The following is a 25,505-nucleotide window of genomic DNA, read 5'->3' as shown; positions in this document are numbered from 1 at the left end:
AATAGAAGAAAATATAAGTTGACCTTTAGTCCTACCCACAGATCTTATAGAGTCTCTCTTTTTAAGTCCTGGCACATATTTGATACTAAATAAATATGTTGGCTGAACATTAAAATATATACAGAAATTGAGATCATAGTGTAAATGTATATTTTTATCCCATTTTCCATACAATTAGTAAAATTTTTCTTGATCTTAACTACTCTTTAATTTTATTTTTGTCATTCTATTGTATCATGTTGGATATGCAGCATAAATTATTTAATTATTTCCCTATTGCTAACCCTTTAGGCATTTTTATACTGTAATAGATTCCCTAATATAAATATTTGCATGTCTACTAATTTTCTCTGAATTCTGTATTAGTCAGGGTTCTCTAAAGGGACAGAACTAATAGGATATATGTATATATGAAGGGGAGCTTATTAGGAGAATTGACTCATAGGGTCGCAAGGGGAAGTTCCACAATAGGCCATTTGCAAGCTTACAAGCCAGGAAGCCAGTCCGAGTGTCAAAACCTCAAAAGTAGGGAAGCTGGCAGTGCAGCCTTCAGTCTGTGGCCGAAGGTCCAAGAGCCCCTGGTAAACTGCTGGTGTAAGTCCAAGAGTCCAAAGCTGAAGAATTTAGAGTCTGATGTTCAAGGACAGGAAGCATCCAGCATGGGAGAAAGATGAAGGGCAGAAGACACAGCAAGTCAAATCCTTCCACAGTCTTCTGTCTGCTTTATTCTAGCCATGCTGGCAGCCGATTAGATGGTGCCCACCCAGATTGAGATTGGGTTTGTCCCTCTCAGGCCACTGACTCAAATGTGAATCCCCTTTGGTAACACCTCACAGACATACCCAGGAATAATACTTTGCATCCTTCAATCCAATCAAGTTGACACTCAATGTTAACCATCACAGATACGTTTCCAAAAGTGGAATTACTGGATTAGAAGCCTTAGGACAGTGCTTGGTGCAAAGTAAGTGTTCAACAAATATTTGAATATTTGAATGCGTATTTGAATATCCAATAAATATTGCAATGATTTGAATGAAGGTTTTTGATAGTTATTTATGAATTGTCCTTCAGGATGATTACACATCTGAACCAGTACCTCCCTCTATACTGAATTTCTCTGTATCATCTTTTGTGTTATCTTTTAGTCTTTGTTAATTTTGTAGTAAAAACGGTGTCTTTTTTTTTCTTTTTTGAGACAGGGTCTGGCTCTCACCTAGGCAAGAGTACAGTGGTGTAATTTCAGCTCACCTCCTGTCCACCTCCTGGGCTCAAGTGGTCCTCCTGCCTCAGCCTTCTGAGTAGCTAGAACTACAGGCATGCCACCATGCCTAGCTAATTTTTTTTTTTTTCAAGACAGGGTATTGTTCTCTCGCCCAGGCTGGAGTCCAGTGGCACAATCTCGGCTCCCTGCAGCCTCCGCCTCCTCGGTTCAAGCAATTCTCCTGCTCCAACCTCCAGAGTAGCTATAGGCATGTGCCACCACAGCTGGCTGTTTCGTGTTTTTAGCAGAGACAGAGTTTCACCATATTGACCAGGCTAGTCTTGAACTCCTGGCCTCAAGTGATCTACCACCTTGGCCTCCCAAAGTGCTGGGATTACAGGCATGGACCACCATGCCCGGCCTAATTTTTGTATGTTTTTGTAGAGATAGGGTTTTGCCATGTTGCCCAGGCGGGTCTCATACTCCTGGGCTCAAGTGATCTACTCATGTTGGCCTCCCAAAGTGCTGGGATTACAGGCATGAGCCACTGTGCCCAGCCATTGCTTTTAAAGTTTGCATATCTTTAAATGGTAATGAGGCTACCTATATTTCTATCTCCATATTTGACCGAATCCCTTTACTCCTGTGTAGAGATTTGCCAAGTGTGTTTACAGATGGATGAGAAGGGATCACAACACATCTTTACTCTGAGTTCCTGGTCTCTTGGTGTTTGTTGTGGGTTGAATTGTGTCTCCCTTCCTCCCAAAAGACATATTCAAGTCCTCCCTGCTGGTGCCTGTAAATATGACCCTGTTTAGAATAAAGTCTTTGCAGATATAATCAAGTTAAGATGAAGTCGTACCGTATTAGGGTGGTCCCTGGATAAAATATGACTGTGTCTCCTTAAGAAGGGAGAAATGTGGACCTAGAGATGCACAGATACACAGAGGGGAAAATGCCATGGGATGATGGAGGTAGAGATTGGAGTGCTGTGTCTACAAGTCAAGACACCAAGGATCACCAGCAGCCACTGGAAGCTAGAATAGAGACATGGAATAGCCTCTCCCTCAGAGCCCCCAGAAGGAACCAACTCTGCCAACACTTCGACTTTTTGGGCGTTTGGCCCCCGGAACTGTGAGATTATACATTTCTGTTGTTGAAGCCACCAAGTGAGTAGTGCTTGTTATGGCAGCCCCAGGAAACTTTACTTGGCTAACAATTTAGAGCTTACCGTAATTTAGGTGGCTGCGGGAGAAGCGGCTTATTAAGCATTCTTTGTATTGTTTCTCCTGACATTTATTCTCTGAGGGGAATATTACTGTTGGTGACACTTTCTGAGCACATTGTGGCCTAAATCCTTGCCCTGAGGTGGGAATGCAGTCATTGCCCAAGTGTTCCTGAGCAATAAATCTCTCTTCACTTCCCCAATTCTCTGGAAAGCCTCTCTCTATGATGACCTTTGCCCATTTTTTTTTTTCAACTAAGATTTTTATCTGTTTCTTACTGATCATAGTAAGTCTTTATGTATTAATTAAATCAACTTTTCATTTGTATTCCTTGTTGTAAATATTTTTGTTGTTTGCTTTTTCCCTTTTGATTTTGTTTATTATATTTTAGGAAGTACACAAGCTTTTGATATTTATCTGTTTATATCTGTATGTATCTTTGTGTGTGTCTATCTATCTATCATCTATCTATCTATCTGTCCGTCTATCTCTATCTAATCTACCTCTCTACCTACCTACTTACCTGTCTATCTACCTGCCTACCTACTGCTATCATTTCTATGTTTTTAAAATTTTAATTGTTTTATGCCAGGAAAGTCTTCCCTGTGTTCAGAGAGGGAAAATGTCCATGTGCATTATCTTTAAAAAAAATTGATACATAATGTTTGTACAAATATGGGGTGCCTGTGATATTTTGTTACATGGTAGGATGTCTAATGATCAAGGCAGAGTATTTAGGATATCCATCACCTAAAGCATTTATTATTTTTATGTATTGGAACATTTCAAGACCTCTCTTCCAGCTATTTTTAAATATATAATACATTGTTTTTAACTATAGTTAACCCACTCAGCTATTGAAACTTATTCTTTCTATATAACTGTATATTTGTACCCATTAACCAAACTCTCTTCATTCCCTCCCAACCCTTCCCAGCCTCTAATAACACTCTACTTTCTACCTCCTTGATACTAATTTTTTAACTCCCACATATAAGTGATATTACATTTACAATATTTGTCTTTCTGTGCCTGGCCTATTTTACTTAACACAACTGACCTTCGGTTTCATCCCTGTTGCTGCAAATGAAAGGATATTGTTTTTTTATGGCTGAATAGTATTCCATTTTGTATATATGCTACATTTTCTTTTTCCATTTATCCATTGATGCACTCTTGGGTTGATTTTCATATTGCATATCTTTGCTATTGTGAATAGTGCTGCAATAAAAGTGGGGATGCAGTTATCCTTTTGACATACTGATTTTTAAAAAATAAATATCCAGTAGATGAATTGTTAGTGTGAATAGTACTTCTACTTTTAGTTTTTTGGGATAAATCTCCATACTGTTTTTCAAAATGACTGTATCAATTTACATTCCCACCAACAGAGTTCCCTTTCTCTGCATTCTCACCAGCATCTGCTATTTTTTGTCTTTTTGATAATAGCCATGCTAACTGGGGTAAGATGATATCTCATTGTGGTTTGATTTGCATTTTCCTGATGATTAATGATGTTGGACATTTTCTGTATACCTGTTGGCTATTTGTATGTCTTCTTTTGAGAAATATGTATTCAGAAACTTTGCCCACTTTTTAATGGGATTGTTTGTTTTTTGGCTGTTATTTGAGTTCCTTGTATATTCTGAATATTAGTCCCTTATCTGATAAATTGGTTGCAAATATTCTCTCCCCGTTCAACAGGTTATCTCTTCACTCTGTTGATTGTTTCCTTTTCTGTGCAGAAGTAAGCTTCTTAGTTTACTCTAGTCCCATTTGTCTATTTTTATTTTTTGTTGCCTGTGCTTTTGCAGTCTTAGCCATAAAATCTTTGCTTAGGCCGATGTCCTGGAGTGTTTCTTCAGGTACTTTTATAGTTTAGGGTCTAAACTTGAAGTCTTTAATCCATTCGGAGCTGATTTATGTTTATGGTGAGAGATGAGGGTCTAGTTTCATTCTTCTGCTATGAATATTCAGTTTTCCCAGCACCATTTATTGAAAAATATGACCTTTCCCCAGTGTATGTTCTTGACACCTTTATTGAAAATGAATTGGCTGTAATACATGGATTTAATTCTGGCATCTCTATTCTATTCAATTGGGTTATGTGTGTATTTTTATACCACTACCATGCTGTTTTTTTAACTATAGTCTTGGAATATATTTGGAAATCAGGTATTATGATGTTGCTAGCTTTACTCTTTCTTTTTCTCAGGATTGCTTTGCTCTATTAAGGCGCTTTTTGGTTTCATAAAAATTTTAGGACTGTTTTCTCTTTCTGTGAAGAGGAATGCAGCACTGAATCTGTCAATTGCTTTGGGTAGTATTGCCATTTTAGCAACATTAATTCTTCCAACCAAAGATCATGAAATATCTTTTCATTTTCTGATTGTCCTCTTCAATTTCTTTCATTAGTGATTTACAATTATCTTTCTATAGACTTTTCACTTCTTTTGTTACACTGATTCCTAGGTATTTAATATTTTTGTAGCTATTGTTAATGAGATTGCTTTCTTGATTTTTAAAATAATCACTATTGGTGAATATAAATAGTACTAATTTTTGTATATTGATTTGTATTCTGCAACTTTACTGAATTTATTTATCACTTCTAAGAGTTTTTAGTGGAGTCTTAAGATCATGCTATCTCTATGTAACTAAGCCTAATTTGTTATCTTTCTTTACGTTTTGAATGACCTTTATTTCTTTCTCTTGTTTAATTGCTCTGACTAGAAGTTCTAGGGCTATGTTAATTATGAGTGGTGAAGGCATGTGTCCTTCTTTTGCTTCAGTTCTTAGAGAAAAAGCCTTTTGACTTTTCCCTATTCAGCATAATGTTAGCTCAGGTTTGTTTTATATAGACTTTATTATTTTGATATATGTTCCTTCTATGTTTACTTTGTCAAGAATTTTCAACATGAAGGGATGTTGAATTTTATCAAATGCTTTTCTGTGTCTATTGAGATGATAATATGATTTTTCGTCCTTCATTCTATTGATGTGATGTATCACATGTATTGATTTTGCATATGTTGAATCACTCTTGCATCCCTGGTATGAATCCTATTTGATCGCAGCATATTATCTTTTTGGCTGTGCTGTTGGATTTGGTTTGCTACTATTTTGTTGAAGAGTTTTTCATCTATATTCATCAGGGATCCCAGGCTTACTTTTCTTTTTTGTTATGTCCTTGTCCGATTTTGGTGTTAGGATGATATTAGTCATCATAGTACGATTTAGGGAGAATTCTTTCTCTTCCAATTTTTTGAAAGTTTCAGGAGGAGGGGTATTAGTTCTTCTTTATATATTTGGTAGAGTTTGGCTATGGATATATCGAGTCCTGGGCTTTCCTTTTTGGGAAATTTCATTACTGATTCAGCCTCACTACTCATTTTTGATCTGTTTAGGTTTTCTATTTCTTTCTGATTCTATCATGGTAGGTTGTAGGTATACAGGAATGTATCCATTTCCACTAGCTTTTTCAGTTTGATAGCATATGATTGTATATAATTGTTTCTGATGATCCTTTCACTTTCAGGTATAAGAACCCCTTAAACATTTCTTGCAGGTCTGGTCTAGTGGCAATGAATCCCTTCATTTTTTCCTTGTCTGGAAAATACTGTATTTCTTTTTTATTTATAAAGGACAACTTTGCTGGGTATAGTATTCTTGGTCAACTTTTTTTTTTCTTCCAGTGCTTTGAATATATCCTATCCTCCTATTCTCTTGGCCTGTAATGCTTTTGCTAAGAAATCTACTGTTAATCTCATGGGATTTCTCATATAGGTGACTAGATGCTTTTCTCTTTGTTTTTAGAATTCTCTTCTTGTCTTTAACTTTTGACAATGTACTTATAATGTGCTTTGGAGAAACTTTATGGGTTGTATCTACTTGGGGATCTGTATTAGGCCATTCTTGAATTGCTATAAAGAAATACCTGAGACTGGGAAATATATTAAAAAAGATATTTACTTGGCATAGCTCCAGCATCTGTTTTTGGGGATGCCTCAGGGAGCTTTACTCATGGTGAAATACAAAGCAGGAGAAGGAAACTCACATGACAAAAGTGAAAGAGAGAGAGAGAGAGAGAGAGAGAGAGAGAGAGAGAGAAAGAGAGATAGAGAAAGGAAGAAGAAGGAAGAAAGGGAGGGAGGGAGACTTTTTAGCCGCCAGATCTCATGAGAACTCACTCACTCATGGTGTGAGGAGAGCACCGAGGGAATGGTGCTAATCCATTCATGAAAAATACACCTCCACGATTCAATCAACCAGCCCCTACCAGGCCCCACCTCCAACACTGTGATTTACAATTCAACATGAGACTTGGGCAGGCACACATATTCAAACTATATCAGGATATCTGGGCTTCTTGTATCTGGATGTCAAAATCTCTTGCCAGACTTTAGATGTTTAAAGCTATTATTTCAATAAACAGGTGTTTTTTAATGCCTTTGCTCTTCTTTTTACCTTCTGAAATATCCCAAATGTGTATATTTTGCTGCTTTATGATGTCCCGTAAGTGATTTTGGCTTTCTTCTTTCTTCCTTTTTTTTTCTGATTGGATTATTTCAAACAACCTGTATTCATGTTCTGAAGTTGTTTCTTCTGCTTGATCTATTGTTTAAGCTGTTGAATGTATTTTTAATTTCATTCATTGACTTACTCAGTTCCAGGATTTCTTTTAGGTTCTTTTTTTATGGTATCTATCTCTGATGAATTTCTCATTCATATCCTGAATTATTTTTCTAATGCCTTTTTATTTTTTATCTGTATTTTTAATATCTCGCTGAGCTTCTTTAATATCATTATTTTGAATTCTTTTCCAAGCATTTCATAATTTTTTCTCATTGAAATCTGAATTTTCTGCTAGAAAATTATTGTATGCCTTTGGAGGTGTCATATTTTCTAGGTTTTTAATGTTTCTTCTATCCTTACTTTAATATGTGCACATCTAGTGTAACAAACATGTCTTCCAATTTTTTGAATTGGCTTGTGTAGGGGAAGATTCTACTTAAAGCTGTATCTATGGGGCAGGGCACATTAGCTGTAATTCTGGATGTATGCAGTAGTATAGTATTTAAATGTTTTATTTGGCTATGAATAGCATCAGTGGTGTCTGTCATAACCTCAGTGGCTTAGGCTGTGATTATTAGTGGAGGCTGTGATGAAGCTTTGCTGGGTCATGAATGATAAATGAGCCAGTCCTTGGGTCCCAGTGGTGGCAGCAGTGGGTGGAGCATGCCTTTCTTTGCTCTTCTGGTCAATAAATGTAGGCATGTGATAGGCTAATTCTTGGGCCTCCAGGGAGCTTGCTTGGGTATAGTAGTGTCAATGGTTGGCTGGGTGAGTGAGAGTGCTTGGACTCCTGGGCAGTATGTATAGGCGATGACAGTAGCAATGGCAAGACAACACTTGGCCTCCCTGGGCAGCACATACTGGTGTTAGTGGCAGTTTAGTGGACTGGATGGGCCAGCCTCCAAGCCTTCAGGTGTTGGATGTGGGTGGGTGCTGATAGTGGTAAGGCAGTAGGCTGGGTGGGCCTGTCCTCAGGCCCTGGGGAAGAGTACAGATGCCAGTGGTGGTGAACCAGCAGAGTGATCCCCAGGATGCCAGATGACATGCTTTGGCACCAGTGGCAGGTGTTCAGTGTCAGTTGTTAAGTCTGCTGGTGGTATGCCCATGCTGATTGGTGGTGTGGGGTTGGGCAGTCCCCAGACCTCTGGCCAGTGTGCTTGGCTAGTGTGGATGACAATGCCAGACTGGGTAGTGATGTGCATGGGTGGAGGCTGTGGGGGGCTGGCTTGGGTGATCCCCAGGTCACCAGGAGGCATGCTTGGGAGATGATGGCAGTGGTGGCAACGAGAAGGGATAACTTGTCCTTAGGGTGTATGCAAGTGCACTATGGTCTTCCGGCTGGTACGGGTAGCATTGCTATCAGTGGCAAGTAGTTCTCAGGCTCTGGGGAGTGCACACTTTTGCTTCTTTTGTCCTGGGGGAAGCCTTCCAGGTGTGCTGACCACCTATTCCCTGGACTGTAGGACACTGTATGAGCTAGAGTGCTGGGGACCTTGCCTAACTGCTGGATCCACTGGTGTTGCACCAATGAAGCCCTCTGGGTATATGCAAGAGGATGTCACAGGGCTCCAGGGATATAGAGGTGCAGGGGGCCATCAGGAGGCAGTCTGGTGGGGTCTGAGCTCTCATAACGGTGCTATGCTGTACTTGTTTGCCTCTTGGGGGATGTATAGGACCCAGAGTAAGCTCCCTCTCTGGAGTAATGCATCATTTGGACTCTGGGCTGTTCACTCTTCCAGTCTCAGGGCTTGCAGGGGTCAAGTGGCTCTCCCGTGGCTAGGATTTCAGGAGTCCACAGAGAGAATGTGGACTACTAGGGATATTTCACTTAACTTTTCCCCACACTAGAAAGCCTCTCAGAGCTTCCAGCTAATCCTGAGCCGGCTGCCTTGCTTTTCTCTCCTTCCGTGCCTCAGGTATTTTCTGTCAGTTTTCTGCTGAATTCCGGTGTTCTCTCTCAGACTTTCTATTTGAAGTGTGATTATCTACTCACTATTTTGGTTCTATTTTGTGGAGGAGGTGAGTGCCGGATGCCTCTAGTCAGCCATCTTGAAGCTAATCCTCTTCTATGTATATTTTCTTATAGTTTAAAACATGTTTCAAACATTTTATTTCCTACATGTATTGAGTCTGGTCGTGTTTTAAACTTTTTTTTTTTTAGCTGAGCCATTCCTTCAAACAAAACTTTGCTTGGAAAGAAGCAATACAAGCATAGTTACTTATGAAAGAGTAAATACCTAGAACCCGGTATTTCTCCTGCAGTGGCTCCAAGGTAATGCTAAGGAAAAAATAGAACTTGACTGTATGGTAGGAAACCATTGCCTAACATTTAAAAAAAAAATGAAAAAAAAAACAACAAAACTACACACACAGTTCTAATCTAATTAATACTTACAGATAGAATATATGACGTGAAATCAGGATTTACTTTGTCTTTTCACTCCTTGAACGTTCAGCTAATACAGTTTACTTCCTTTATGTGTTCCCTCATTTCTTTCTGTCTTCCTTCCTTCCTTCATTTCTTTCTTTCTTTCTTTCTTTCTTTCTTTCTTTCTTTCTTTCTTTCTTTCTTTCTTTCTTTCTCTTTCTTTCTTTCTTTCTTTCTTTCTTTCTTTCTTTCTTTCTACTTTCCCTCCCTCCCTTCTTCCTTCCTTCCTTCCTTCCTTCCTTCCTTCCTTCCATCCCTCCATCTCTCCCTCTCTCTCTCTCTTTCTCTCTTTCTCTTTCTTTTCTTTTCTTTATTTCTTTCATGGATTATTTCTCTGTTGCTTAGGCTGCAGTGCAATGGGTGTCATCTCAGCTCATTGCAGCCCCTGCCTCCTGGGTTCAAGCGATTCTCCTGTCTCACCTCCCAAGTAGTTGGAATTACAGGTGCACGCCACCATGCCTGGCTAATTTTTGTATTTTCAGTAGAGATGGGGTTTCACCACATTGGTCAGGCTGGTCTTGAACTCTTGACCTCAAGTGATCTGCCCACCTCGGCCTTCCAAAGTGCTGGGATTACAGGCGTAAGCCACTGTGCCCAGCCCCCTCATTTTTTCGTTTGAGGGCATTGCATTAGAGTGATTCTGCCTGCCCCTCAACCTTACTCACTTCTCCAGGGGGTACGTATCTGAAAGGTAGTTAGGAGAGAAGCGGAACATACTGGCTTTATCTTCTCACTCAGTTCCTATTTACTGCAGATCTGCATTCTGATGTATTCTCTGCAAATGCCACAAGGAAGATGGTCATGCAGGAGTTCTCTGTATTTTTTCAGGTTTGTATATGAGTAAGAAAGTTTAATTCTGGGGAGAATTTTTGGGATACTCATTTGGACCACACATCAAAGCCACATTCTTGAATTCATCTTTTATCAGTAACAAAAGTACTCAAAAGATATTTTGATTGTCATCTCTCAGCTTCTTGGGTATTCTCATCTGGTTTGCTATTCAGATGGAGATGAGAGAGCTATTATTATTAACCCTTAAAGTTCTAACTCATTTTAAAGAATAATTCTTCCCTGTTAAGCTATAATATTACTTTTATTAAATAATAAATCCATATGGCTTTAGGGTATTCTCTTCTGTGCCATTTATCTTGCTTCTAATTTCTTGTTACAATACTCACTAAAAGTTAATAATTAAAACATTGCGTCTAATGAACTTTAGAATAATTTTATCAAGTTCCAGGAAGTTATCTGGCATTTTAAGTTCAGTGATAGGCCTATCAATTCAGATAGCTAAAATGTTTCAATATTCAGTCTTATCAATTCAGAGATGTTACATCTTCATTTGTTTCAATAGCTTAGTTAAATTTTTAAACTTTTATTTATTAAAATATTCTACTTTTTGTGTTATTTTCTAAAAGCTTTTAATAATAAGAATTAGTATAGAATTTAATAAAGTTTTTGAGAGAGTAATTTTCTTTGAACTTTATTTTGTAATGCATAATCTTAATAGGTTTCTTAATATTTAATATCAAATCTTTATACATGTGGGTGAGCCCTTTTTAATTATGGCATATAATTCTTTTAATATTGCTGAATTATTTTTGATTCATGTTGGCTTAGGATTTAAGTCATGAGTTAATATTAACAGGATTTATATTTTGTGAGAAAAGCATATGCTTTTTGTATACCATATTCAGGTTTAATATGTAACAAAATTATTAAGTGACTTTTAATACTTTTGCTCTGGAACAGTTCACATAGTAAGTGGATTATCTAGGCTTTAAAAATTTCAAGAGTATTGCCCTAAAATCATTTGACCCTTAAGGAAGATAGTTTTCTGATAATTTTTCCCTGGTCCAGTTTATTTTAGTATTATTGCACAATCGTAGAATTCTGAGTTGATTTCCTGTGGTAGATGTTTTAGTACATTTTGTTAATTTAAATATTTTCAAATTTGGCATCATAAAATTGCTCAGAATATTATCTTTTTAATATTCTGACACCTATGATATTTTCTTGTAGCCACTTTTCATTTTTTATTTTATTGCTCTCTTTATTATGCCTTGCTTATTTTCTGCAGTGTTCCTGATAAATATTCATTAAACAGTTACTTCCTATTTGTTCTCATTTGAAGTAATGTATACCCTTTCTAGAAAATGTGATATACCACATTTCATTGATTGTTCTAAAAAGGTACATTTTATAAGTGATCTTTAGTATTTATATCTATACATACACATAGCTGTCAAGATAAAATACATCATTGGCAAAAGGGGACAGATTTGATGATTTTTGTAATTTGTCTTTTGTGTATAAAATAAATATTTTGAACTCAGAGTTAAATATTCTAAGTAAATTTTAAACTCTGAATTAGCAAAAATATCTTAATTGCTTTAAAGATTTCTTATTGTTGAATATTTACTTTGTTTTTAAACTCTACTATCATAACCATACTGCAAAAAACATACTTGTAATGAAATTCTTAATCATTTTCTTGAGAAAAATTCCTATTAGTAGGGTCGTTGGGTCAGAGGCTATGAAGCTTTAACAAACTATATATGTGTTTGTGTATCAAATAAATATAAATAAATATATACTTGATATAATCATGTATCATTTAATGATGAAAATATATTCTGTGAAATACGTTATTAGGCCATTTTGTCATTGTGTGAGTATTATAGAATTTAGATGCACAAACTTAGGTGATATAGCCTACTACCTAGGCTGTATGGTTTCACCCCTTGTTCCTAGCTACAAATTTTTATAGCATATTACTGTACTGAATACTGTTGGCAGCTGTTAGCATGATGGTTAACATGCTTTAACATGTAGAGATAGAAAAGGTATAGTAAAAATATGACATAAAAGATAAAAAACGGTAAACTTGTGAAGGGCACTTACTATGAACAGAACTTGCAGAACCTGAAAGTTACTCTGGGTAAGTCAATGTGAGTGAATGTGAAGGCCTAGGACAGTACTATACACTACTGAAGACTTTATAAATACTGTAAAGTATACTTAGGCAACATTAAACTTATAAAAAATATTTTTCTTTCTCTAATAATGAATTAGTGTTAGCTTACTGTAACTTTATGTTACAAACATTTAAATGTTTTACACTTTTGACTGTTGGTAAATAACACTTAGCTTAAAACACAAACACATTGTACAACTGTACTAAATATTTTCTTTCTATATGTCCTATTCTATAAGCTTTGTTGTATTTTACAATTTCTTATTTTTTTAACTTTATAAACTTTTTTCTTAAAAACTAAGATGCAAACATACACATTAGCCTAGGCCTACAGGGGGTCAGGATCATCAGTATCCTCATCTTCCACCTCCACGTCTTGCCCTGCTAGAAGACCACGCAATTACATGCATGGAGGTGTCATCCCTTATGTTAACAATTCCTACTTCAGGAATACCTCCTAAAGAATCTGCCTGAGGCTGTTTTACAGTTAACTATTTTTATAAGTAGAAGGAATACTGATAAAACAATGATAAAAGTAAAGTAAACACATAAACCACTAACAGTCTTTTATTATTATCAAATATTGTGTACTGTACACAATTGTGTATGTGATACTTTTATATGACTAGCAGTGAAGTTGTTTTGTTTGCACCAATGTCATTTCAATCACATGAGAATTGTATGGTGCTATGACATCGATAGGTGATAGAAATTTTTCAGATCCATAATAATCTTATGGAGTTACCACTGTATACAGTCCCTCATTGACTAAAACACCGTTTTGCAGTGCATGACTGTATACACATATACACATAAACATACATAGATACATATATATATACAATTATACATGTATATATACACATACATATATATACACATACATTTTGTTATACATACAGATGTATAGCAAATATATACATGTGTAATTTTTTCTTCAAATTGTCCTCCATAAAGTTTTCAGTGATTTGTACTCTTAATAACAATGTGTAGAAATACACAATTTCCTGAATAATTTTCAAACTGGATATTATCACTTAAAAATAAATTTCCTTATTTCATATGGAAATATGGAATTTATCTTTGTATTATTAGAGAATTTAGATAGTCCTGTGTATATTTTGCATTAATTTTTATCTTTGATTTCATTGCCATCTTAGTAAATCCGTATTTTATATATAATATCTTTACATTCTTTTAAAATATAAGTCCACCTATTATAAGTAACTTTTACTGTATGGAGGAATTAGCTTCAAGGATCGGCTGAGTACTGTGCTTGGAAAAAAAAAATGTTTCGAACAGAATAAAAATGATCAATATACTATAATAATTGTATGTAACAATCCAGATTAAGATTGGTATACTTACTTATAGTTGATTGAAAACTCTCATAAATTTAGTCTGTGGTGATTAATTTTATAATAACTAATATCCATGGTGATTTGATTTATGTTATAGATTTATTCATTCCCATTATTTACTGAAAAGTCTTTTAACTCACTTGTAACAAACTGGATATTTGTGGTCTCTTCGAAATTTGTTTTCAGTTCTGTTTTTCTGTATTTGCCACTCAGATCTAGACTCTTCACTTATATTTGGTTAACTCTTCTGTTTTACATATTCTAATTTAATGGTTTATTAGTTTTCTTCTTATGTTTTCTCATTTTTCTCCTTAGTGGTAAATTGGGAGATCACGTTATGGGAAATGCTCTTGAATTGACATTTTAATCCAGGTATACATGCCGTTTTCTTCATATACATTAAGTAAACATGCTAACAAATATGTATATATGCATATACTCATACAAGGAGATATAAAGATTTGACTCTATTTTTATGCCTACAGGAAGATATCAGTTGAGAAGTAAACTCAGAAACTATGATGGGACAATGAATGGCTCAAAGCCTGCCAGAAGTTGGAATGGAATGTATCTAGAGCACAAGAGCCAAGTGTTTCTCTGTCTTCTCTCCAGAGAGAGTTTGAGAATTGGCTCCTGTGATTGCAGAGGCTGGTAAGTTGAGAATTTATAGGGCAGATTGGCAGGCTGGAGACCTAGGGAAAAGCTGGTGTTGCAACCAGAATCTGGATGCAGTCTGCTGGCAGAACTTCTCTTCTTCAAAGGAGGTCGTTCTTTCTCTTGAGGCCTTTGGCTGAGTGGGTAAGTCTCACCTATATTCTGGAGGGTAATCTGCTTTACTCAAAGTCTACTGATTTAAATAGTAATCTCATCTGAAAAAATATCTTCATGGCAGCATCCAGATGTGTTGGACCAAATATCTGGGTACGATGACCTATCTAAGTTGACACATAAAATTAATCATCACAATAATCTTAACTTTTTTCTTTGTAAACATTTTCTGAGAAAGAGGTAGGAAGTAGGGTCGAGTATTTGTTATCGAAACCATAAGGGAATGTTTAAAAGTGGTAGAGAAAAAGATTTCTGACCTATGCTGAGGTCCCAACTAAGGTTGAAGGTTTTTCCTAAATTATAGTAATACAGAGTTTATAACTGTATTTTCAGGAATACCAAGAAATATAGAGTAGCAAATACCAATGATTAAAAAGCTGTGGGTCTGGGGAAATTATGAATAGCTGTGGGAGAAAGACAAATAGTGACAGAGTTAGGTGTGTTAGAAGTTAGTTATATTAAGACAAAGACTTGGGTAGATGCTCACCAATTTCATTTTCTCTTCTTAGACACAAAGGAAGTCTACAATTCTCAGCCATTCATGGAATTAGCTAATGGTCATATAGCTGGGTTCTAGCCAATAAAACAGATGCAAGTAACATAATCCAGTTTTGGCATGGCTCTTAAAAATGTCTTTAGCAGGCCAGGCACTATGGCTCATGCCTGTAACCCCAGCACTTTGGGAGGCTGAGGAGGGCAGATCACCTGAGATCAGGAGTTCCAGACCAGCCTGGCAAACATGGTGAAACTCCATCTTTACTGAAAATATAAAAATTAGCTGGGCATGGTGGTGGGTGCCTGTAATCTCAGCTACTTGGGAGGCTCAGGTGGGAGAATCGCTTAAACCTGGGAGGCAGAGGTTGCAGTGAGCTGAGATTGCGCCATTGCACTCCAGCCTGGGCAATGAAGATAAAACTCCTTCTCAAAAAAAAATGTCTTCAGCAAAACTTTGACTTTCCATTTTCTTTTCTGCAAAGTACCAGAGGTTGTTTATTTAGAATGGGAGTCTTCTGCATTCTAGAATTACTGCCAAAGAGAGGTGATCAACCTACATTTGACTTTGAGTGGGGAAGAAAAAGCCTTTTATTGTATGAAGCCACCAAGATATTGGAATTGTCTAATATAGTAGCTAGCATATATATCACAGGGATCAAAGGATGAATGTGAAATCAAGAAGGGACTCATAATTGAGAGGAAAGAATAAGCTCTAGGCATGTGAGGTTTCAATGAGGAAGAAGAATAGGCTTTGAGGGAATAGGAGGCCTGGAGAATAGGTGTTTAATGTCAGACAGCAGTATATTGAAATGCCACACGTTGGCATTAGAGTGATTTCAAAGTCCGGCCATAGAATTGAATATTGGAGGGAAAGTCTAGTGAAGATTATTAGCATTGAGAAGGCCTTTGAAAAATAAATCATCCAGATAGAACCATGCAGGTTCCAATGTCAGTTTCCTGGTTTTGATAGTTATACTATGTTGATGCAAGGTGTTACCTATGTAGGGGAGGCTGTGTTGAGTGCACACAGGACCTCCCTGTACATTTCTTCATAGTTTTCTGTGAATCTGTAATTATTTCAGAATAAAATATTTTTTAAAATTACCATTTATTCACATTAAAATCGTCGTGTAATTTAGGAAAAAAACTTAGGAAGATACACACCTAATAATAGATTTTAGTTCTGAGAGGTGTGATAGATTGGCATGGGTGAGAGAAAAATGAATGCTTTTTACTTTATAAAATTGTACTCACAATATATGTCACTTTTGCAATTTCAAAATTAAAGGGTAATTTAAAATATGTATTTAAACCTATAATTATTTCCTAGTCAACTTCCCCATTGTTTTAATAATTAGTACTCTTTTGTTAGAAGCTTTCTGTATTCATCTATATTTTTAAATAGTTGTTTAAGCTTTAGGTTTTTTTTTTTTTAATCCTTTAACTAGTTAATTCATTGTATTTTTTTTCATTGTATGACATGAGGATTTTACCAAATTTAAAATCATTTAAAAATAGTTAACCGATGCTTTGGTATCGTTTGGTCTTCACATTTATTTTGATGGTGCATTTATTGTATATTAGGTTCTGATACATACTAGAGTTTGTTTTTGGCTAAACTGTTCTGTTTCTGTTTACATGGTTTTGATTACTGTAGATGTATGATTTTCCTGTGTTATGGAAAATTCTTTGTTATACATTATTTTTAGAATCTTCTTCTTGGGTGCTATAATCCATTTATCTTCCAGATTAAGTTAGGATCTCTTTTTTATTTTACTATAGTGGATTAAATTAAAATGATAATTTGTGGTGAATTTACTTCTGTCTTACTTAGGAACTTGGAATATCTATACAGTTTTTTAACACTACTTTTGTGTCTTTAAGTTATGTTTCACTTTTCTTTATATTATACTTTAAATTGTAAGGTTGCTCCTTAGTATTTTATGTTTTGGGCTATAATTATCAATGATGATCAGGATTTATTTTCTATTTTCTTTTTCTAAGCTGGCTATTGCTAACACGTAAAACTTTATTCTTATGGTCATATTTTTCTTCCAGTTATTTTGAAAGCTGGGTAATTTGTTGGATTCATGTTCATTGCTTTGTTTTGTTTTAATTCTCTGTTTTCAGTAGATATACAATGATTTTTAATGTAGGCAATGATGGCCACTCTTGTCACTGATTTCAGAGAGAATGTGTATAGTGTCCACAGTTGAGATTATTGCTGAATGTTGACTTTAGATGTTTCTTATCAGGTAGTTGCTATACTTCCCTTTTTTCTTTAAAAAAATTAAGAATTGCTACTGAGTTTTTCCAAATGCCCTCAGGGCCAATTAACATGAGCCTGCCATTTCTTTCTATCAACCTATGTTGACAGAGTTACTTATTTTGTCTTTTTTTAAATTTTACTTTTAAGTAAGCTTTGAGTTATAATTTATGTATAATAAAATGAGTCATTTAAATAAAAACATCATTGATACATTTTAACAGATGTATGTCTCTGAAAAACACAGCTGCAATATATTTCCATCATCCCTAATAGATTCTTTATGCCCTCCGGCAGAAAATCTCTCCCTCTGCTCCAGGCTCCAGTCAGTCACTGTTTTGCTTTTATCAGCATAGATTAATTTACCTTTTCTAGAATTTTATATACATGGAATCAAAGCAACTGTTGTCTCTAGTTTCTTAGCAGAATGAGCTTGAGATTTGTCTTAGTTCACTCATGCTGCTATAACAAAATAACTTATATTGGGTAATTTATAAACAACAGAAATTTATTTCTTACAGTTCTGGAGACGGGAAGTCCAAGATCAAGGCCTCAGCAGATCTGATGTCTGGTAAGGACTGGTTTTCTTCTTCAAAGATGGCACCTTGTTGCTGCATCTTCACATGGTGGAAGGGGTGAAAGCTTTCTTAAGGTTCTTTGCTAACAGCACTAATTTCATTCATGAAGGAAGAGCCCTCATGACCTAGTCACCTCCTAAAGGGCCCTCCTCTTAGCTCCTCACAGTGGGGATGACGTTTAATATGAATTTTAAAGGGTCACAGACATTCGGATCATAGCAAGATTGATTTGTGTTGTTTCATCTATCAGTATCCTATTCCATTTCCTTGCTGAGTAGTATTTCACAGTGGAGATATGGCACATATTTTGTTTCTTTACTCATTTGTTGATGGATATGTAGATTTTTTTCAAGTTTGTATCTATTATGAATAAAATTGCTGTAAGCATTCATATGCATGTCTTCTTGTTGGTACACTATTTCCTTTTGGTAAAAACCTATGAATATTCATAAGTGTATGTTTAACACTCAAATAAAGCCACACATTTTTTTCTGTTTAGTTTTACTATTTTACATTCCCATCAACAATATATGAAAATTCTAGTTACTCTACTTCCTCTCCAACAATTCATATTGATAACATTTAAAATTTTAGCCATTATAATTGAAAGTATTGTGGTGTCATTATAGTTTTAATTTACATTTCCCTGATGAATGACTTTGAGCATCTTTTCATGTGGACACTAACAGATTTAACAAACCATCTTGACATTCTTAGGATATGCTCTCCTTGGTTGTGATGAATTTAATATGACCAACTTCTGAGAGTGTCACCCCAGATACTCTCAGAAGTTGGTCACAATAAATTCATCACAAACATTCCATTCATACCAAAAGGTATACAATATAGAATAATTATACACATATATCATAACAACCATATAAAATATAGGTATTGATTTAAAATTATGTATTACTCTGTATTATTTACTTTTCTGTTATATACCTGCAAGGCATGTAAATATAAATACATGCATATATTTAAAAAACAATAATAGGACTAGTTAATGGTTGAAATTAGTAATTAATAATAGGACTAATTAAACAAATGATATATACAACAAAAAGGTAATATTTTTGTAATGTTTCTGTTGGAGATTTTAACTTATTGGATATTCTACTTTTGTAAGTTGTGTTATTGCATATTGTTCTGTTCTTTTTTTTTTTTTTTCTTTCGAGACGGAGTTTCGCTCTTGTTACCCAGGCTGGAGTGCAATGGCGCGATCTCGGCTCACTGCAACCTCCACCTCCTGGGTTCAGGCAATTCTCCTGCCTCAGCCTCCTGAGTAGCTGGGATTACAGGCACGCGCCCCCACACCCAGCTAATTTTTTGTATTTTTAGTAGAGATGGGGTTTCACCATGTTGACCAGGATGGTCTGATTTCTCGACCTCGTGATCCACCCGCCTCGGCCTCCCAAACTGCTGGGATTACAGGCTTGAGCCACTGCACCCGGCCGTTATTGTATATTCTTAAACTAAGTAAATAAAATACCTTTAAAAACTGAATGTAAATAAAATGGGATTAGCTAACCAAACATGTAAAATTTAATTAGATTAACAATGACATGTTTCTTTCTGTTCCAGGATATACCAGTAAGATGTTTTTGATATTTCTATTGTCTTTTCAATATTTCTCTGAAATACCAGCTGCTTTCCAGATACTCTTCTCTCTTTTATGTAGTGGTAGAACTCAATAAACCGAAATATAAAATTCATTTTGACTTGTGTCTCTGCTCCTTTAAGCCCACATTATGCTGTTTACTAGTGGCAGTTAAATGAAATGACATCACGCTAAATATTCTCTCAATAAAAGTGTTTTAGCATGGAATTCTTAGAATTTTAGTCTGTAGTAACAGCAAGTGTTTAGATTTGTAGAAGTTAGTTTCCACTTCTCTAAAAACATCCATTTTGTATCTTCAGGTGTATTTTGGTAGCTGTTTGTTAATCAAGTTCCTTTCATCTGTAAATCCATCAGGTAGGCTCATCATGTCTAAAATTTCCATCATGTTTAGATACTCCAAAACACATTGGATATTATTATCGTAAGTTAAGCCTCTTTTTGTTGGGGGAAATAGCTATGAAGCATAGAGATAATTTGAACTTGTGAAATTGAAGTTGGACTTCCTGTAAGTTACCATTTTAGTAAAGAAATAAGAAAGCCCTGTTTAACGTGGTTTCCCTTTTCTAGTGACTTTGTTTTTTTATTTCTGAAAGTCTTATTTTTAAAAAATGACCTTTTTTTTTTTTTCATTGTATGTGTTTTTGTTGCAACCTCCACATAACATTCAACATCTCAAATGCAGTCAGTACATGCTTTCTTAGGTTCCTTATGGTCTCTTCAAAGACCACCAAACAGTTTTGGAGAAACAGTTTATACATTTCTGTTTTCATGCTTTTATCCATTCTCATCCTCAATGCATTCACAAATTAGAGAAGGACACTCTTTTTGTCCTGTACTTTACAAATATGATTTTAGGGCATGACAACATTTTCACATCTATGGCAGGCAAAAATTATAGTCATTTTGTAGGCACATCTCTAGGGAGACTATCTCCTTCCATTTCTCTAAAGTAAAAAAAAAATCTTATTAAGTGTTTCTGCGCATTTTGAGGAAATTGAAAAGTGATCAACAACTTTCATTATGAAAAGGAAGCAAATCTCAATCCTCTGAAGCAGTGTTGTTTACAAGGTATGCCGAACCTTCAGCAAGATCTTTAATTTTCTTTGGTAGGAAGTTTATAAGTTGAATGGAATTTGCATATATATATGTATGCAAATATATATATACTGTCTGCTGAATATACAAGATGAGTATCTTGATCCGTTTTCTGTTGTATATAACAGAATACATACAAGTGGTGGTAATTTATTACCGACTTGTATGTATTCTGTTATATGCAACAGAAAACGGATCAAAAATAAATTTTATTTCTTATGGTTTTGGAGGCTGTGAAGTCCAAGGTCAGTGGGGTGTATCTGGTGAAGACATTCTTCCTGGTGGGGACTCTGTAGAGTCCTGAGGTGGCGCAAGCCATCACATAATGAGGGGGCTGAGTGGGCTAACATGCTAGTTTAAGTCCCTCTTCCTCTTCTTAAAAAGCCATGAGTTCTCCTTCCTTGATAACCCATCAGTCCATTAACTCATTCATCCATTAGTCCATTCATGTGGGTAAAGTTCTTATGATCCAATCACTGCTTGAAGTCCCCACTTGTTAATACTGTCATATGAGTAAATTTCAATGTGGGGACAAATATTCAAACCATATGAATGAGCAAAGTTTACTTTGTATTTAGACAGGATTCAACAATGTTTTATTTAGTATATTTTGTAGTTTCATTAAAATCTTTATAGAAATCAAGATGGGCCAGGCACAGTGGTTCACACCTTTAATCCCAGCACTTTGGGAGGCCAAGGCAGGTGGATCACTTGAGGTCAGGAGTTTGAGACCATCTTGGTCAACATGGTGAAACCCTGCCTCTACTAAAAATACAAAAATTAGTTGGATGTGATGGTACACATCTGTAATCCCAGCTACTTGGGAGGCTAAGGAAAGAGAATCACTTTAACCTGATAGGTGGAGGTAGCCCTGAGCCAAGATGTCACCACTGAATTCCAGCCTGGGTGACAGAGCAAGACTTCATCTCAAAAGAAAAAATAAAAGAATGAAAAAGAAAAGAAAAAAAAAAAGAAATCAAGATATGAAGCTCCATTTTTCAAATCCAAGTACCTAACAGCCAGGGGTAACATTTTGTTGTTCTTGTTGCTCTGATGTCTTATGTGATATACTATAGAAAGAAGAATGCTTGGTAAGAATCAGACCTGCACTGTCAGAGACAACACATCTGTTTTCCAAATTTCCTTTTTTGTTTGCCCAATAGGACATTTTAGTTACAACTTCTGAATGAGGAAATGCACTCACTCGGTTTTATATAGAGGAAGTGAAGGAATGGTAAGATAATGTATGCTGATGTATGTAGTATGCTGAAGCTAATTCAGTGGTCACTTTACAATATTCATAATTCTGAAAAATATGTAAATGAAGAACATCACCGCATGTTTGTAGCTGGCTACCTTGCTGTGATAACCATTTTGGATCCATATCCCTGGCATTTGGTTTGTGTGAACTGAGCTCCAGAGGAATCAGCCAGGGGTTACTCTCTTCCCAGATCACCACATGCCATCAGGTGTCCCAAAGAGTTTAAAAAGTGTTAGAACAATTAAATTGTTTGGGTGCATTCACTACTTAGGTTTTCTAACAAATGACGTTCTAATGTGATAATTCAGTTTTGTTCTGTTTTCATCTTTTTTTAACCTACTCCATAAGTCTTAGACTGAAAATTATGTAGCCTACAATGCAAATTATATTTTTAATACTTTGTGCATTCTTATATTAATTTCGAATATTTTAATGCTTTGTTATAAGGTCTTAAAGTCAATAAATGTCAGGTCTTAATATTTATCTTTCAATCAAACAGTGAATGTCTTTGTAATATAACTTTTTAAAAAATATATATTTTATTGCACTTTAGGTTCTGGGGTACATGTGCAAAACATGCAGGATTGTTGCATAGGTACATACATGGCAATGTGGTTTGTTGCCTCCATCCCGCTGTCACCTATATCTGGCATTTCTCCCCATGTTATTCCTCCCCAACTTCCCACCCATTGCTGTCCCTCTCCTAGCACCCCCCATTAGACCCCAGTGTTTTATGCTCCCCTCCCTGTGTCCATGTGTTCTCATTGTTCAACACCTGCCTATGAGTGAGAACATGCGGTGTTTGATTTTCTGTTCTTGTGTCAGTTTGCTGAGGATGATGGTTTCCAGATTGATTCATGCCCCTACAAAGGACACGAACTCATCATTTTTTATGGCTACATAGTACTCCATGGTGTATATGGACCACATTTTCCTTGTCCAGTCTATCATCCATGTGCATTTGGTTGGTTCCAGGTCTTTGTTATTATAAACTGTGTCACAATGAACATACATGTGCATGTCTTTATAATAGAATGATTTCTAATCCTTTGGATTTATACCCAGTAGTGGGATTGCTGGGTCAAATGGAATTTCTATTTCTAGGTCCTTGAGGAATCACCACACTGTCTTCCACAATGGTTGAACCAATTTACACTCCTACCAACAGTGTAAAAGTGTTCCTATTTCTCCACATCCTCTCCAGTATCTGTTGTCTCCAGATTTTTTAATGATCGCATTCTAATTGGTGTGAGATGGTATCTCAATGTGGTTTTGATTTGCATTTCTCTAATGACCAGTGATGATGAGCATTTTTTTAATGTGTTTTTTGGCCTCATAAATATCTTCTTTTGAGAAGTGTCTGTTCCTGTCCTTTTCCCACTTTTGAATGGGTTGTTTTTTTCCTTGTAAATCTGTCTTAGTTCTTTGTAGATTCTGGATATTAGCCCTTTGTTAGATGGGTAGATTGCAAAAATTTTTTCCCATTTTCTTGGTTGCCGATTCACTCTAATGATTGTTTCTTTTGCTATGCAGAAGCTCTGGAGTTTAATTAGGTCCCATTTGTATATTTTGGCTTTTGATGCCAGTGCTTTTGGTGTTTTAGTTATGAAGTCCTTGCCTATATCTATATTCTGAATGGTTTTGCCTAGGTTTTCTTCCAGAGTTTTTATGGTGTTAGGCCTTATGTTTAAGTCTTTAATCCATCTGGAGTTAATTTTAGTATAATATGTCAGGAAGGGGTCCAGTGTCTGCTTTCTGCACATGGCTAGCCAGTTTTCCCAACACCATTTATTAAACAGGGAATCCTTTCCCCATTGCTTGTTTTTGTCAGGTTTGTCAAAGATCAGATGGTTGTAGATGTGTGGCATTGCCTCCAAGGCCTCTCTTCTGTTCCATTGGTCTATATCTCTGTTTTGGTACTAGTACCATGCTGTTTTGATTACTGTAGCCTTATAGTATAGCTTGGAGTCAGGTAGCATGATGCCTCCAGCTTTGTTCTTTTTGCTTAGAATTGTCTTGGCTATGCAGGCTCTCTTTTTGTTCCATATGAAGTTAAGGCATTTTTTTTTTTCCAATTCTGTGAAGAGGGTCATAGGTAGCTTGATGGGGATAGCATTGAATCTATAAATCACTTTGGGCAGTATGGCCATTTTCACAATACTGATTCTTCCTAACCATGAGCATGGAATGTTTTTCCATCTGTTTGTGTCCTCTCTTATTTCCTTGATCAGTGGTTTGCTGTTCTCCTTGAAGAGGTCCTTTACATCCCTTGTTAGTTGTATTCCTAGGTATTTTATTCTCTTTGTAGCAATTGTGAATGGCAGTTCATTCTTAATTTGGCTGTCTTTAGGTCTGTTATTGATATATGTGAATGCTTGTGATTTCTGCCCATTGATTTTGTACCCTGAGACTTTGCTGAAGTTGCTTATAAGTTTAAGGAGATTTTGGGCTGAGATGATTGGGTCTTCTAAATATACAATCATGTCGTCTGCAAATAGAGACAATTTGACTTCCTCCTTTCCAAATTGAATACCCTTTATTGCTTTTTGTTGCCTAATTGCTCTGGCTAGAACTTCCAATACTATATTGAATAGGAGTGGTGAGAGAGGGCATCCTTGTCTAGTGCCAAATTTCAAATTGAATGCTTCCAGTTTTTGCTCGTTCAGTATGATATTGGCTGTGGGTTTGTCATAAATAGCTTTTATCATTTTGAGGTACGTTCCGTCAGTACCTAGTTTATTGAGAGTTAAAGATACCTGCCAGATGTCAGCCTGAGCTCTCTTTATGAGGTGACTCAGATGTCAGCCTCACCTCTTTATGAAGTGACTCTTTGGATATTTGGTGGTCAGGGAGCTGCTTTAGGAGACAGTCTGTTCCTTATAGGAGCTCAAGTGCTGAGCTGTGAGCCCCACTGTTCTGTTTAGAGCTACTGGGCAGGTAAGTTTACATCTGCTGCAGCAGAACTCATAACTGCCTTTTTTCCCAGGTGCTCTGTCCTGGGAAGGTAGGGCTATATTTATAAGTTCCTGATGTGCTGCTGCCTTTTTTCAGAGCTTCCCTGCCCAGCAAGGAGGTAGCCTAGTCACAGTTTGCCAGCAGAGGTGTTGCTGAGCTGCCATGGGCTCTGCCCAGCTGCTGTGTTAACTTACTTGCAGTTTTGTTTATAGAGGTATAGTTAGAACTGCCTTGGTAATGGCGGACTGCCTCAATAATGGTGGACACCCTTCCCCCAGCAGAGCTGGATTGTCTTGGTTCCAGCTGCACTTGCTGTGACACTCTCAACCCAGAGCATTTCAGATTGCTGGACTTTGTCAGGGTGGGACCCTCCGAGCCAGATCACCTGGCTTCCTGTTTCAGCCCCCCTGTTTTTTGGTTGAATGGGCGGGTCTGTCTCCAAGGTGTTCCATGCACCAGTTTAAACAGATGCTCAGATTTGTGTGTTTTTGTGCGGAGACCCTCTGTGCCGGCTGAAACAGCCTTGCCGGAAACTCATGACGCTTTTCATCCTGGGAATCTCCTCGTCTGTGGGCAGTAATAACTGATTTGGGAATGCTGAGTTCACTCATCCTTATTCTTGCTGGGAACTGCAC

At 36.4% G+C, this 25,505-nt stretch overlaps 1 long non-coding RNA gene across 4 annotated transcripts in view; it reads left to right on the top strand.

Moving 5' to 3' along the window:
• The window catches only part of LOC104652037 (uncharacterized), a 221,403-nt gene extending 199,140 nt beyond the window's left edge, over positions 1-22,263 (top strand). For 3 of the 4 annotated variants that reach the window (XR_012512019.1, XR_012512020.1, XR_012512018.1), the window contains 3 exons: positions 14,087-14,143; positions 14,257-14,422; positions 17,882-18,929. This is a non-coding gene — a long non-coding RNA (uncharacterized LOC104652037). Of the gene's footprint in view, positions 1-14,086; positions 14,144-14,256; positions 14,423-17,881; positions 18,930-19,522 lie in introns of those variants that run through there. The other variant, XR_012512021.1, reaches the window with a different exon arrangement.
• Positions 22,264-25,505: the final 3,242 nt, after the last annotated feature.

This window comes from Saimiri boliviensis, chromosome 10, assembly GCF_048565385.1.
Source record: "Saimiri boliviensis isolate mSaiBol1 chromosome 10, mSaiBol1.pri, whole genome shotgun sequence".
Taxonomy (NCBI): domain Eukaryota; kingdom Metazoa; phylum Chordata; class Mammalia; order Primates; family Cebidae; genus Saimiri; species Saimiri boliviensis.
The sequence above is the reverse complement of the archived record's forward strand: the minus strand, read 5'-3'. Positions and strand labels throughout refer to the sequence as shown.